Source organism: Mustela lutreola, chromosome 3 (assembly GCF_030435805.1).
Source record: "Mustela lutreola isolate mMusLut2 chromosome 3, mMusLut2.pri, whole genome shotgun sequence".
Classification (NCBI taxonomy): Eukaryota; Metazoa; Chordata; class Mammalia; order Carnivora; family Mustelidae; genus Mustela; species Mustela lutreola.
The window spans coordinates 20,760,077-20,775,919 of record NC_081292.1 but is presented as its reverse complement, the minus strand read 5'-3'; the positions used below and the strand labels follow the sequence as shown (position 1 = coordinate 20,775,919).

Below are 15,843 nucleotides of genomic sequence, written 5' to 3'. Positions count from 1 at the left end.
CATGAAGTTTCTCATCAGTGAAGTGAGAGGGTAGGATTACAAGGTTCCTGATGTCCATTCTAATTACAACCATTTCTTTCCCCTGGATCTTCTGACTTTTCATCAAGGCACACAAGCCTTCTGCTTCATGAAAAATAGCTGCTAATCTCGGGGCTCCGTGGGGGGGCCATCCTCAACAAAATGGCGGAGCTGGCCAGAAACTCCCACGACTCACAGAAATGCACTAATAAGCACCGCTGTAAATAACTTCGTTGTGCTAAACCCCAGATGTTGCTGATAAATATTAGCCATGGAAGCCCAAGAGAGAAAGGGGGTCATCCAAGGAGAAGCACTTATGCCTCAGAAAGTCAGTGTGTAAACACTATGAGATGCAAGCAGATTTGCATTCAGGAGGGAAAAATAGGTCAGCTTTTCTAAAACAAAGTAATTGCTTAAGCAGATTAACTCCCCCTCCCATCCCTTCCCCCCATGACAAAGGGAGGAAAAAAAAAAAAAAACAAAAACCAAACACTAACCTCTAAATTTTAAGTCCAACAATTTAGACCAGTTACAAGTGCTGAGCACTTAGTGGCACATGCTAGAAGAAAGCAGGAGCCCTGTGAAAGCAAGTCATGGCATCAGAATGAGAACGACACAGCCGCCAAATGCTGTCAGTTACAAACACAAAATGGGGCAACAGGGGTACACATGCAACAGAAAGTCTCAACACTGGTAACCATCCCTGGGACCCAGGAGAAGAGCTTTAAAATCTTCAAATAGTGATTTAATTTTAGTTCAGTCATTGAGAGTTAAAAGAGCACCGGTAGGTAGTTCAAAAGAAACTTATGATCAATACTGACTTCTAAGTAATTGTTAAGCACACCCGTCTCGGTTCGGGGTTGTGTTTGGCCTGAGGTTCAGAAAGATGCCTGCCTGTCAGTAGCTTACATTTTGAGCAAGCATCACTGCATTGTTTCCAGACATCACCTGGATTGATCTGGTTAGGCTAGGCTTATGGGGCAGTAACAAACACCCCTCAAAAATCTCAGGATATAAGGTTATTTCTTGCTTTCATAAAAAGTCAGCTATAAGTCAGCTCCTGGGTAGCTGTCCTCCAAGGGATGACTTGCTGATCAAGATTCCTTTGACTTTGTGCTCTGTGACCTCTGAGCACATTGCCACCATAATCTCTAAAAAGAAAGGAGGAGTTGGAAGTTTGCACTAGGGTTTTGCTGTTAGTCCATGTTGCTTTCTCTCAAGAGGCCAAAATGTTTACAATGAGTCAGTTTAAGAGACGGGGAAGTGCAGACTTCCATGAGCACAGGAGGAGAGAAGTGAATACGGGTGAATGAACCCAACTGTCATCTCCCATAAGGAGCGCTGGTAAAAGCAGATCCTCCCTCACATCCCTATGCAAGGTTATTAAACCTGAAAGCCTAAAAACGGTATCAGCTGCTCATCCCCAACAATCCCTTCCTTCCCTTTTCTGAATGCTGATGATTCGCACTAACCTCTTCGCTACAAGTGTAACCCTTACCCATAGGCAAGTATGGTTGTTGGTGACAGAAGTCAAAATAAGGTTGGACAGAGAAAGGCAGGATTCCTACCTATTACTACTACTATTCCTACCCCAGTGCTTTCATGCTGTTACCATTATCCTTCAAACTGAACAGTCTAGCTCTTAAGCTCAACGCCCAATGACAATAAGCCAAGAATAACAAGAATCAAAGCAGCAGCAAGACAGGCAGAGAAACCAAAGGGGTACCACCTCCTAGATGTAATAAGGACCAATGGAAAACCCCTTCGTTCCTACACACACACCCTCTCTTACTCATACACAATGTGGCAAATAAGGCCTTTGGTCTATCTACAGCTAAGACCTCCCTTGTAAACCTAGATTTACAAGTTTAATGACCTATTTGATATCTTCTCTTGCATGTCTGTCACTCGAATGTTAAAATTAACATGGTTAAAATGAAACTTCGGATCCCACCCCAAAAGCTTCCCCTTTTAACACCCTCCTCCCTTGTCAATCTACCTATCATGAAAGAACACCAATGCCCAGTCAGCTGCTCCAATCAGAAACATCCGAGTCATCCCTGATTCCTCCCTTTGCCTCACGCGTTAAATACCTAATCACGTCTTACCAATTCTATCTTCAAAATGAACTTGAATTGGCCCACTTCTTGTTTCTACTGACTCCACCCTGGACCAACACACCACTGTCTCTCAATACCATAAACCCCAATAGTCACTTCCCAGTCTCCCCATGTCTACTCTTGCCTGCTTTTAGTCAACTCTCAGAAGAGAAGCTCGAGTCTTCGAAGTCCCTCCCCTACCTCAAACCCTTTGGTGATTTCCAGTGCACTAAGCATAAAATTCAGACAAAACCACACAATCTCTCACCCAGTATCCTCTCGAGCCATTTGTAAACATGCCACGTTGGTCTTCTTTTCTAAGCAGGGTATAGTCTTCTTGTACTTGAGGGTCTTTGCGCAAGCTGACCCAGTTCCGTAAAGTGTTCTCGCTCCCAAGAAGTGTTCTTGCTTCTTTTGGCATGGCTATATTTTTAACATTTTTAACAGTTTCTCAGACCTCATTTGGTTTCCTTCCAAATATATATTAGAATTTGCATCACAGTACATGTTTGAGATCCAGTTTCTACTTCTGTCTTGCTCAATATAGTATCACCAAAAAAGGGGTCTAATAGATACTTCGAATCTAGAATGACATGCACATTTTTTAAGGATACAGGAGGCATTCTCATGGAATAAAAGAAGGTTCACTCTACCTTTTATACTACGTCAGGGTCCTGTTTACCAAGGGTCACAAACTAAATGGACTAGAGAAGCCTAGCAGAAAACACAAGCAGTACAGAGGGCCAGGCACAGACAGAACCAAACTAAAAGGGGCAACCGTTAACAGCTGTAGCTGGTATAAACTTAGGCTTATCATTTCCAGGTTTTTTAAGTTTGAGAAGTGGGAAATCTGGAGGTTTTAAATAAAGAATTTCTGGGTTTTTCCACTGTTGAATCAGTGAACTTTAAGTCTGTGTGGGTAAACAAAACTTGGTGATAAACCCAATATGGCTATAGGCACTCAATTTGAAACCCACTGCCAAAAAAAAAAAAAGAAAGAAAGAAAAAAAAGAAAAAGAAAAAAAAAGAAAAGAAAAAAAGTATATTCTCTAATCCATCTGGCCAAAATATTCTGAGGATAAGGATATTAAGAACAACAATAGTAGCAAACTTACATCATCTTACAATATGCCAGGAGCTGTTTTAAGCACCATATGTGTGTGTGTATATATATACATATATATATGTATATATATATACATACACGTATGCAGTGATTCTAGCAACCACATAGTGAGGTAAATAGGAGGATTATCCCTACTGGACAGAGGAAGATACTGAAGCCAGAAAGAGGTCAAGAAGTTAGCCCCAAGTGGTATAGCTATTATGTAGCAGGGCAGGGATCAGACCTAGGCCGAGCCTGTGAGTTTTACTATGTAATTTGAAGATAGATCAAAATAGTTAAGTCACATATTCTCTATAAGAATGCCTGCATGATAAGAAATCCACATTCTGATGTCTTCCTCTCTTCCGTTTGTTACAGTTCTGGCCTGTCCCGGCCACCTCCCAGTGGCTACTATTATCTAGGCCTTTTGTGGGGTTAGGCCTTCTTTGTCTATTTACTACAACATGAGAGAAAGCTACTATCAGACATCCCGCCCCCCCAAAAAATAGGTTACATAGTATGTAAAGTAGACACATGAGCAATTAGGAGCTAAACTGCTTGATTATATTAAGGACGAGGAGGTGCCAGAGTCTGGCTCTGGTTGTGACATGCGGCCAAAAATCTGCTATTAGGATTTGGCTTTGACCTTGGTTTTTGACAGACCAAGTCGCCAAATGCCATTTTCTACCATGTTTCTGGCAGCGCCAAACTGTGTGCAATTAATGATCGTTTGATCATACAACTTATTTCATATCTGATCACCGCGGCATCCTAGGTAACATATATAGGGGTGGGGAGTGCGTGGGTGGGTCAGTAGGTGATACGTCTGCCTTTGGCCGAGGTCATGATCCCAGGGTCCTGAGATCCAGCCCCACCACGGACTCCCTGCTCAGTGGGGAGCTTGATTCTCCCTCTGCCTGCTGCTTCCCTGCTTGTGTATTGTCAAATAAATAAAATCTTGGGAACAAACAAAAACAAAACCAAAAACACACAGGGCGTCCTTCAGGTTTACTGTTGCTATATGAAAGTTCCCTTTCCAGTAAAACCAGGCACGTAACTGGTTTGTTTCATACAAGATAAAAAGTTTATCAGCCAAGTGATAAATGCATACTGAGAACAAAAATTCATGTAAACAAAACCAAAACCAAAACAAAACAAAACAAATAAAAGCTGCATCCCGTAGACACATACAGGCACAGTTAGGAATCATAGGATCTACCACCGAACAAAACAGGTCCCTGCCCTCAGAGTTCATACTCCGGTCGATGAAGAGGTCAGATAATAATGTTCCTAATAAGGAAGCAAGATACTGTTTTAGCAAGTGACGAGTACATTGGAGCTGGGATGGGGACCAGGAGCATTGAGAAAGAGGTCATTATTTGAGTAGAAGAATCCATGTCAAGCTCACTGAGGTCAAGAAGCCAAGAGGGAAAGGGGATAAAGCAGCAGAGCCTGTGCACCCTGAGGAGAAGGACTTGGAGGCATAGGGGACAGCCAGCACGAGGCTCTGAGGTGGGCAGACGCCTGGTTTCATCTAGAAGCAGCCTAAGCATGAGAGAGTGTAGTAGCAGATGACACGAGTGACTGGCCACGCAGATCACACAGGGCCCAGTAGGGCAACTAAAGGACGTTGGATTTTTGAGGACAACACGGGCCCTTACATGAACAACAGGATCTGACTACGGAGTTGAGAATCCTGTTTTACAATAAAATATTATGAAAACACTGCTTTAAAAAGAGAACCACGAGGGATAGCAACAAAATGAAGCTTCATCTCAAGGTTTTTTTTGTTTTGTTTTGTTTTTTTCAAAGCATCTTTTTCAAGGACTAAATAACTAAAGGCTTTAGTTACAGGATTGTTTCAATGAAGTTGCCTCATGACTTTCAACCAAGACGGCAAGCTCAGGAGTAGAAGTCCTTAGTAGTTATTGTTGGAGAAGGAGAAAACTTAATGGTGGCGGTTGGGAGAGAAGGGAGGGGGTGGGTAGGGGATGTGGGGGTGGAATCACCACTAGCATGACCCTGCAGTGACAGAGCTGGACAAAAATGTAGGTTGCTCCATTACTGACCTCAGCTGAAAGAGAGCACATTTGCAGTATCATATCCGTGCAATGTAAAAACCACAAGAGCTGACAGCTCAGAGAAATTACCACCACTGCATTATAATGCCAATTTTCAACAAAAATCTGCTTGGCATAATTTTAATTAACTTGCAATAAATAGACATTATTATTAATATTTCAGGTTTATTCTTGTATGCCAGACATTCGTTCTCCAGTGATGATATTCAGCTTCAGCCAAATCATGATTTAACACTCAGCTATTTGGCTTCTGGCCAAAAAGCATGTGTGGTAGGTTATGGACCAAATGTTTGTGTCCCCTCCCAAATTCATATCTGGAAGCCCTAACCTCCAGTGCAGTGGCATGTGATAATGGAGGCCTTCAGGCGGGCAAGATAGTTTTAGATGAGATCACGAGGGTGGGCCTCCATAGATTAGTGTCCCTTCAGGAAGAGGAAGACAGACAAGAGCCCACTCTTTCCTTACCATGTGAGATCACAACCAGAAGGTTACCCATCTGCATGCCAGGTAGAAGGCTCTCATCAGGAATCAATTAGCTGGCACCTTGATCTTGGGACTCAGCCTCCAGAACCTTAAGAGGTGTAAGTCTATTGTTTAAGGTACTTAGTCTATAGTATTTCATTACAGCAACCCAAGCCAGCTGAGATAGTGTATATCTAAGGTTACCTATGAAAGCAACATCTGAAAGCTATTTCTAATTCATAAAGAACTCAAATAATATTTTAGGTATTGATTGGTACCTGGTGGTCTGATTTTAAGTCAGACATTCTTCATCAATTGTTAATCATTTAAGGAGAAGCTGTTGCTTTCCTTTTCCTTCAAGTCTGATTTCAAGAAAATGGGTAGCAATCAGCAGAGTCAGACAACGCTTACATGGAGGTTGCTGCAGAGAGCTATGGTGGGAGTAAAGAAACTTTGCCGTCTGAAATCTTGGCCAACCCTGGAGGTAGCACAGATCCCTGGGTCTTGACACAGAGGCTGGCGAGTCTAAGTTTGGAATGCTTGCCTTAGACTTCAAGACAGCCATTTGCCCTGGCATAGGGACAATCTAGACTTTGTGAGGATGAAGGGTCGGAGACTGACTACAGAAGTATTCTTTACTCACCCTGCGTAGGATGTCTCACTTGTACTCCCCATTCAGAAAAGTAATCTCCTAACATGGTCCACCATTACAAGGAGAAAGATTTAGCCTTCTGCTCACTTGTAGAAAAGGTAAAGATAGCACAACCACAGGGCAAAAGAGAGAAAGACGAAGAGGCAAGAGAGTTCTGTCTCACATCAACTGATTCATTCATCAAAGATATTCTTATTACGTTCTGGACACTGTAGCAGGTAATGATGTTATAGCAGTGAACAAGACAGACAAGATCACTGTTCTCAAGAGTTCCAATTTTACTGGAGACAAAGAAAATCAACAGATTTCAGACAGGAAGAAGTTCTGTGAAGGACAAACCATGATGTCAGAATGTACCTGGGGGACTAATTCAGTTAGCATAGTCAGGCTTCTCTAGAGAGGCAAGTTTAAGCTAGGACCCAAATGACAAGGAATCAGCTGTGCAATGATCAGGGTTGGGTGGGGGGTGGGGAGACAGATGGAAAGGATGTCAATACCAATGCTCTCAAGACAGAATAACCTTGGTATATCTAAGATACAAAGACATGTCTGGAGCTCAGACAACCAGAAGGGAGCGTGCTATGTAGTGAAGTTGAGAAGGCAAGCATGGCCCAAATGTCTTACGGTCTTCTCACTAATGGTAAAGTAAAAATCTGGGATGCCTGCATGGCTCAGTTGGTTAAGCAGCTGCCTTCGGCTCAGGTCATGATCCCAGCGTTCTGGGATCAAGTCCAACATCGGGCTCCTTGCTCGGCAGGGAGCCTGCTTCTCCCTCTGCCTCTGTCTGCCAGTGCTCGCTCTCGCGCTCGCTCTCTCTCTCTCTCTCTCTCTGACAAATAAATAAATAAAATCTTAAAAAAAAATAAAGTAAAAATCTAGATTCATTAAGCGCTATGGAAAACTATTAAGGATCCCTAGCAGGTAAATGGCTTCCTCTGATTCAATACTGCTGTGTGGAGAATGATCGCAGGAGGACAAGAGTGGAACAGAAGCCAGTTAAGAAGCTACTGATGTGGTCCACAGGAAAAGAGAGGGCAAGGTGGATCCATGTGATGGCCGTGGAGATGCGACATGCACGGATTTCGGAATAGGTAGCCGGGGCAGATGGAGTATTCATCAGCATACCATGTCCACTCGTCTCTACACAACAGAAGTGCCTATGCCATTTTCATTTTGTTTCTTTTACATAATGGAATACTCCATTTTTCCAATGCAATTATTACAAAATCTTTCTCACCCTGTAAGTAATACTATGGCAGTTTTAAGTGATCACTTCGTTTTTTCCTTTCCAACTATGAACTTTTGACAACCTTATAACCAAACAGAACATAAGCTGTGCTCATTTATAGGTTTACACAGAGAAAGTGTTTCTTTAATATGATTTGAAGTACCCCTTCTACCTCCCACCCCTCTCCCCACAGTTCTCTAGCATATTGGGTTTGCAGCATCAGAAGCTGAGGGGTCTGGCTCCCCCTATCGGCTGAGGCACAGCCAAGGTGATAGGGAGCAGTGAGGACAAGCAGATGAGCATCGAGCCACAGACAGGTCCACCACTAATCTCAGTGGAATGCATCCACTTCTCCAAAGTCACAGGGAGGCAGCAATACCCCCCTCCCTCCCACCCCATGCAGAGCCATTTACCAGCCAGCTCTTCATAATAAAGTTTGCAAACCCTTGTTCTAAATGGTCACTTAAGTTCAAGTGATCACAGCCTACACTGTAGTTGCTGTTGAACTATCCAGGAAACCAGACGTGTACTTGAAAAATCTTCCTAAACATACATGTTCTAAAGAAGGGATTTTAGCATGTGTAGGGAGAGAGAGAGTGCTCAGAGAAGGTGTATGTCTGTTCATCTAAAATGCCCCCCTAGGAACTAGCATCGGCCTCTAGTTATGGGTGTAGGCAAAGGCCAAACCCTGCCTTCTATTGCCCTCTCATGTTCATTTAACTCTTTCTCATTCTTGAATGTGTGGCTCTGCTCTACCTGCTTCTTGAGTTCTTTACTCAGATGGGTTGACCAGGGCTCTTAGATACTTCTAGGCGTTTCCAGTCTCAATTACCATGGACTAGGTATCTTCATCACAACTACAAAATAGCCTCGCTGTGGTCCTAAGTCCCACCTATGCTTGTCTCTTTCTCAGGTACAAGATGTGCACTTGCCTTTATATAGACGCACAATATTCTGACGTACCTCCATTCTGACTGCTCCCGTGGTTGGATGTGGATCTTCAGAGTTTCAGAATGGACAAAGCCTTTGGGCAGAGCGCTTCCAGGCAAGCCCTCCCTATAACTCAAATGCCCTCTCCTCCAGAGGCCTGTCTTTGCTGGGGCACAACTGTCAATGAAACTGTGACTGGGTTCCAATCCACCTGCTCTTAGGAGCTCAATCTCCCCTGAATATCCCCTTTCCTTGTGCAGCTTCAAATAGCACACACCATTGGCTTAATACACCAGAACAGACCATGAACCAAACAACTCTAAGAACATGGGTCATAAATTTGTCAGCCTAACAGAGTGAAAAGCACAGGCCATGGATTAGAACTAGGTTTCAGGCTAGACTGGGCCACTACTGGCCTCAAAATCCTGGAGAAGCCCAGAGTCTCAGTTTCCTTACCTATAAATTAGGTGGGCAGATGCTCCCTACGGTTCCTTCTTTGTTGAGCATGCCACGAATCTATGGCTCAAATACGTCTGACTTACTATACTTTTCAAAGCTCAACACTTTGGTAATGAATGCTTACCTCTTCAAATATGCTTCTGCTGTAGCTTTTCCTGAGAACTTTCCAAGTGCCCAGTATGTATGTGTTGGGGCCCTGGAATGCACACAGCATGAAGTCATTCTGGCTTGTCTCTCTTGTTCTGACCCTTCTGACCATTTTTAAAGTATGTGCTCATTATGCTTCCCATGCATTATATCCCTTCATATTATTGGTGACATTATATTGGATTGGCAGCTTCTTTTGGAGGCATGCTTGCTCCCCCAGCCAAGAAATACAGATAGCCAAGAATTAGATCATTCTATCCCCAAGTTGCCATAGACCTTCTCATAGATAGCTGAGCAGTGTAATTTGATCAAGGTTAAGTGCAATGCACCCTTCACCTTTTAACCCAAGTCAAAATTCTTTCAGTTTTCTGTTTTAATCCCAGGTGAAGGCTTCCTGCTCATAGTTACAAATGTCCACCAGCCGCCTCCAGTCAACTCTCATTTATCCGCCTGTGGTTTATCCAAAGCATCAGGCTTTCTCCTCCTCCTGCCTCCAGTACCAAATTCCAGGCCAGATCCTTTAACTCTGTGCCAAAGAAATACAAACTCAATCTAATATGAGCCTAATGAGAAAAGGCTATCTGCTGCCAAAGATTCACATAATGCATCCCAAAGCCAAATGCAGGCATTATTCACTGTTTTAGATGCTGGCATTGCTTCTCCCTTATATAAAACAGAGATCGAGATTTTCGGTGTTTCTCTGAGGAATACAGATGACATGCAGTATTTTTTAACCTCTTCTTCTGCCTAGTTGGCCAATTCTCAGTATAACAGATTCTATTTTCTTTTCAAATAAATAAGTCATTTGTACATTTAGCGTCAAGAAAATAAAAAAAACTCTGGGTTTGGAGTCATTTGACTTACATTTGAATGCCAACTTCCTCTAGCTGTTAGGCAGAAACTAAGTTTTGGCAAGTCATTTGAACACTTTGTTTTCTTAGCTAAAAAATGGGGATACACATAAAATAAGATATAAGGGTGCCTGGATGGCTCAGTCAGTTAGGTGTCCAGTTCTTAATTTCAGCTCAAGTCATGATCTCAGTGTTGTGAGATCCAGCCCCCCACAGGGCCCCGCGCGCGCGCACGCACACACACACACACACACACACACACACACAATACTGGGCAGTCACACATATACAAGGAACATTCAAAAAGCCACCAAGAGCCCTGATTATTACTGACTTACCACATTATAGGCTCTAGTAAATTACCATTATTGGCAAAAAAAAAAAAAAAAGAAGAAAATCAGGATTTACAATGGGAAACCTTTATTTCATACACATTAGAACACAAAGGGAGAGTTTCCTCAAGATCACCTAGAAAATCAAGTCTAGAAGGCAAGTTTCTCATCTCCCAATGCTGTTAAGTTTAGGCCACTGGTGAGCATACGTCCCAGAATTCTAATGGGTAAGGGCCAGGATACTGCCTGCTGATAGGCTGATTCATTCCACAACCAGAGTTGCCATGGAAACCAAAATCTCAACCATCAGAGCATTTGGGATCATTCTCAAAACAGACCCTATTTCAACATTTCTCATGACTGATGCACTTGTCCTCCAAGGCCCGAGGACAAGAGTTAGAACATAGTACGACTTTTTCATCTTACTCCTATAACCCAGAGAACTTCAGTAGCTTTCCACAGATCAGAGCGCTGCTGTCCAACAGCACTTTCCGTGATACTCTAGGTCTGTGCTATCCAGAACAGTAGCCCCTAGACACATGTGGCAACTGACCACTTGAAATTTGGCTGGTAGGACCAGGGAAGTCAACCTATTGTATTCAATTTTAGTCAATTTAAATAGCCACATATGCCCAGTAGCTACCATACTGGACAGCGCAGGGAGAAAATAGATCCTTGCTCCTCAACTCAGCAGTCACATTCCATACACTTGGCTCTAACATACTGTTCTAACCTGTTTCCAAAACAGGAGTCTGGATGCCAAGGGGACTGAGGCTGAGCATACCCGAGGACATCTTCCGCTGAACCCTGGCTCCGGGTTCAACTTCATTGCTTCCATACTGCTGCACATTTGAGTTTTACCTGTATTTCCCAACACAGGACCAGCTCTACTCTGCTGGTGCGTGCTCTCTGGCTGCCCCATCTCTACTACTTGTGAGGAAAGGGTTAATAAGCCTCGGACCTGGGCCTGTCCAGGAAGGACCTCAGCCTCTCATAGGACTATTTCCTTGGAAACTGCTGTGTGGGACTACATGTGGTGTGCAGGACTAGGACTGGCCTTGGGCCTCCAGGACTAGAATGGTAAAAAGAATAAAAATAAAAATAAATCGATGGGAAACAGAGACTGTGCCTTCTCTGTGTTTAGAAGACCACCTTGCTCTCATCTGTGGCAGCTGCACGTGCCCCTCTATGGGCGAGGAGACAAAAGAAGCGACGTTCCTTTACAGTGTCTGCACCTCCCTAGGTGATGAAATGCTATACTTGTTCTGTACCCAACTGTAAAATTAATAGTGAACATTGGGGGTTTTTGTTTGTTTTTTAATTTTTTTCTTTTGTTCTTTTCTTTTTTTTGCATCTTGAACTTGTATGGTTCTGCATTTATACTCTCTCCTGAGTCCCAAATGCTCAGAAGAATTTAGAATTTACATTGGTAAATATCCTTTGCAGATCCACATTTCAATTGGCTCTATTTTTTTTTTTTTTCCTAAGTAGACTCAGTGCTGCCCAGTAATAAAGCTTAATTTAAAGGGAGCTTGGTTCTCCACTGGTTTCTCTTTGATAAGAGCTATGGGCATCTCCTGGCACAGAACCCCTTCGTTCTGGAACTAGAGTTCTAGTCTTTTGAGGATTAGAGCCAAAGACTCTAAAAACAACATTCTAAGAGAAGCAAAAAAGATAATTTTTCCAAATAAAGATTAGAGAGAGAGGAAAGAGATATATATTTTTAGATTATGAAAGAGATACACATTTCAGAGTCAAGATGGTATATTAAAAGCTCTTGCTCCAATCTCCCCTTCCTCAGGCTCTGAGAACTTGAAGGTGCTAGAAAGTACATTTTTAAGTTGATATAAAGCCAAGCTTGAAATCACAGAAGAGAAATCTTTAGGTGTCAGAAAACCACAGCAGTGAGGAGGCATGACCATCACTTTGCCTGTCGGGGATCTGGAACAGGTGATGCGGGGAGGGATTGGTTTCCAAACCCAGCATGGCTGCAGTCCAAGCGGAGAGGCCACAGGCATGATGGGGAACTGGAACCAGGTTCCCTGTGTGAAGCCCGCCAACAGGAAAGTGCATATGGGATGGGGGTGGGGGTGGGGGGCACTGGGTTTGCATCATCAGTAGCAAAGGGATAGAAAGTCCAACTGAGCCATTAGGTAACAGTCAGAGCTGTGACACCCCAGAAAGTTCAAGAAGAGGCAAACACAAAAGCACCTCACAAAACGGTCTTCACAAGTGAAAGCATGTGAAGGCCAGAAGTCTCCAAGAGAACTCACTGCCTTGGCAAATAACTTACCAAAAGCAACAATGGGAAGGTCTGGGAGGAATACAGCCTTAAAAGGCAGTATCCAAACAAAAAAAGTCCCAGTTGAGCTACTCAGGTTGATAACGCAATCCAAAAAAGGATGCGAAGTCAATATGCTTAAAAACATGAGTCTCTTACAAAAAACAAACCTCAAAACAGAAGTGAAGAGAACATTTTCCTTATATTCTCAACTCCAGATATAAACCACTATTCAAATTGTGGAATAAACTTTCCCAGACTCAGTGAGGATTTTATATAGAAAAAGACCTTTTTACATAAATGGGAACACGCTATACACACTGTGCCCTTCTCCCCCACCCCCGCTTTAAATAATTATCACACTAATGTTCCCACATAAATACTGTCACAGATTGAATGTCTATGTTCTGTTAAAATTCATAGGAGACCCCAATGTGATGGTAGAAGCAGGTGGAGCGTTTTGCAGGCGCCTAGGTCATGAGGCTGGAACCCTCAGGAATGGAATTCGTGCTCTGAAGGAGGCTCCAGAGAGCACCCTTGTCCCTATCCACCATGTAACACAGGACACGATGGCCGACTAGGAGCAGGAGGCGGGCCCTCTTCAGACTAAATCTGGTGGCACTTTGATCTTGAACTTCCCAGTCTCCAGAACGTGAGAAATACATTTCTATTGTTTGAGGGACCGGGGAGGTTAAGCATCTGCCTTTGGCTCAGGTCAGGACCCTGCTCATCCAGTCCAAGCTCCCTGCTCCGCGGGGGGCCTGCTTCTCCCTCTGCCTACTGCTCCCCCTGCTTGTGGCTCTCTCACTTTCTATCAAATAAATAAAATCTTCAAAAAAAAAGAGTTTCTTTTGTTGATAAGCCACCTAGTCTGTGATATTTTGTTATAGAAGCCTGAATGGACTAAGATAAATGCGTAAGTGCCCTTTACCCTTATGAATGGAGGATTCTACCCCATTGCATGAACAGACACAGTTCCTCCAGCCAGCACGCTAGGAATGGACATTTGAGCTCTTCCCAACATTTTCATATTGTAAATCATGCCAGAGTGACCACTGTCCCGCAGTTGTTTTTGCACATCTGGATGATTAATTCTCAGGACAAATTCCTAGAGAAGGAATTATGGACTCAAAAATTACACATATTTATGATTTCAGTTACTGCTATCAGACTGTCCTCCAGAAAAGCTACCAATTTATACTACCGAGTGGCTTTAAATGCACACATTTCTAGTCAGAATTTTTTTTCTTTTTTCTTTTTTTTTAAGTTTAGGTCAAGTTACCCGAGATTGACTTATTTTTCCAAGAAAAAGGAAGAAAACTCACAACAAAACACATTTAACGGTGTTTGCACATGCGCATAACAAGTTCATCCCGCGGCACGGAAGGTTCAGTGTAGGTAACCATGCAGGTCCGCAGTCATCACACTCTCATCCTTACTTTTAATTCTGCTCCCTGACCCCCTCACCCCCACCCCCAGCCCCAGCAACCACCACTGTCATCAGGTCCTCCATGAAGAAAAGCAAATACTTTGTCTAAGTTTTACTAAAACATCTGGTCTGTTCACTCCTAAATAGGATGTCAACGTGAAAACAATCTCCTTAACCTGCTTTCACTGTAGATGTATAGGATAATTCAAACGAATCTGGTTTTCCATTTGTGGCCTGGTCCACTTCTGAGGAAAGGCTCGTTATAGACCACTGCATTCTCTGTGAAGCACCTTTTCAGCAAAGCAACCAAAAAGGGATCTCGAGGCAAAGGCAAACGCTACCAATGCAAAATGCAGGAATTACTACCGCATCCCGTAGTCTAATTCACAAGTAATCACATCATGTCAGATTTAAACAAACCTTCATAGTCCTGGACTGTTTTCAAATAAGAGATAATCTGGAAATGTTTAGAGTTCAATTAAAATCAGACAAATAATAGCTTATCTACTTTTAATATCTATTTCTAATTTTTATTTAATTTTTCACTTATCTAATTTTTAATATTTTTAAGCAGCCCTTTGAAAAGATCCTACTCAAGCTATTTATCTTCCTAGTGAAAGATCCTGAATACTTCTTATTTCCCCTTGCTCTTTCAAGATGTTGGTGTAGCATCAGAGACTGAGGAGGTTTAAATATAATGGAATAGAAGAGGGCTCACCTATTTCCAGCTCTGCTCACAGACCAAACTTCAACCATATGCCAATTCCCTAGGAGATGCAATGTCTCTCTACTAAAGAGCTCAGAGCACAGTATGTGCAATCTCCTGGCTCCTCATTTCCTTTGCTCTACAACACACACAAGCATGCACTTCAGGTCATCAGTTTTAATTATCCACACTCCAGAAAGGAAGTAACAATAGTCATTATTCAAAGCTTCAGATAAAGCAGAGAAATTACCATTCGATTCTGGAAGATGTTGGGAGTGGGGAAGGAGTTGATTATAGGACAGCCGAGTGACCTTCCCACTTCACGTTTTCTTGGGTGATTGTAATCTTCGCTTTCCAAGGCACGCACAGATTCGTTCTGAAAGGAAATTCCTTTGCAGAGAATGTGCAAGAGAGAAACCGAATACCATACGAAAAGGAAATACCGTACGAAAAGGGTGATTTTGAACGAGTTATGTTTGCTATATGAAAGAGAAGGAAAGTTCAACGTGGAGGGTTCCAGGGAGTCAAGCCTAGTGGCCTCTGACTTTTCCTGTCTTACGCTCTCCACATCCTCCAACATGGATACCTCCGCAAAGTCTACAGCCCGTTTTCTGAGCATATTTCTTTAATTTCCAAGGATCAAATGAATAGGAACATCTTCCATGGTCCCAACATGAGCATCTTCACTGATTTCAGACAAAAGTCCATTTACAACCAGTTCCATTGTGGAAAACCTTTAGAACAGGGGGTCCTTACTAAAGGATCATCGACCCGCCCCATCCCATCTTACTGGTGTGTTCCGTGCCTACATCTAAGACTAAAAAGAAGAATCCAAAACCAAAGTAGACGTGGTTGTCTCATTCACTGACCGGAGTCCTGTTTATGACCATCTAGCTCACGGAACTGTTACAGGGACACAAGAGGCCATACACCAAGAGTCTTGGAAACAGTACCTGGAAGCATCTGTTTAATAAAAACACTAGTGATTGACAGTGTGTGTCTGCAAAAGCCCCTCAAACACATGGGTCACTGAGCCTTTTATAAAATCCTTCCAATGCACAGT

At 42.9% G+C, this 15,843-nt stretch overlaps 1 protein-coding gene across 1 annotated transcript in view; it reads right to left on the bottom strand.

The window, feature by feature from the left end:
• The window catches only part of SAMD12 (sterile alpha motif domain containing 12), a 316,947-nt gene that overhangs the window by 263,708 nt on the left and 37,396 nt on the right, over positions 1 to 15,843 (bottom strand). The window lies entirely within an intron of this gene.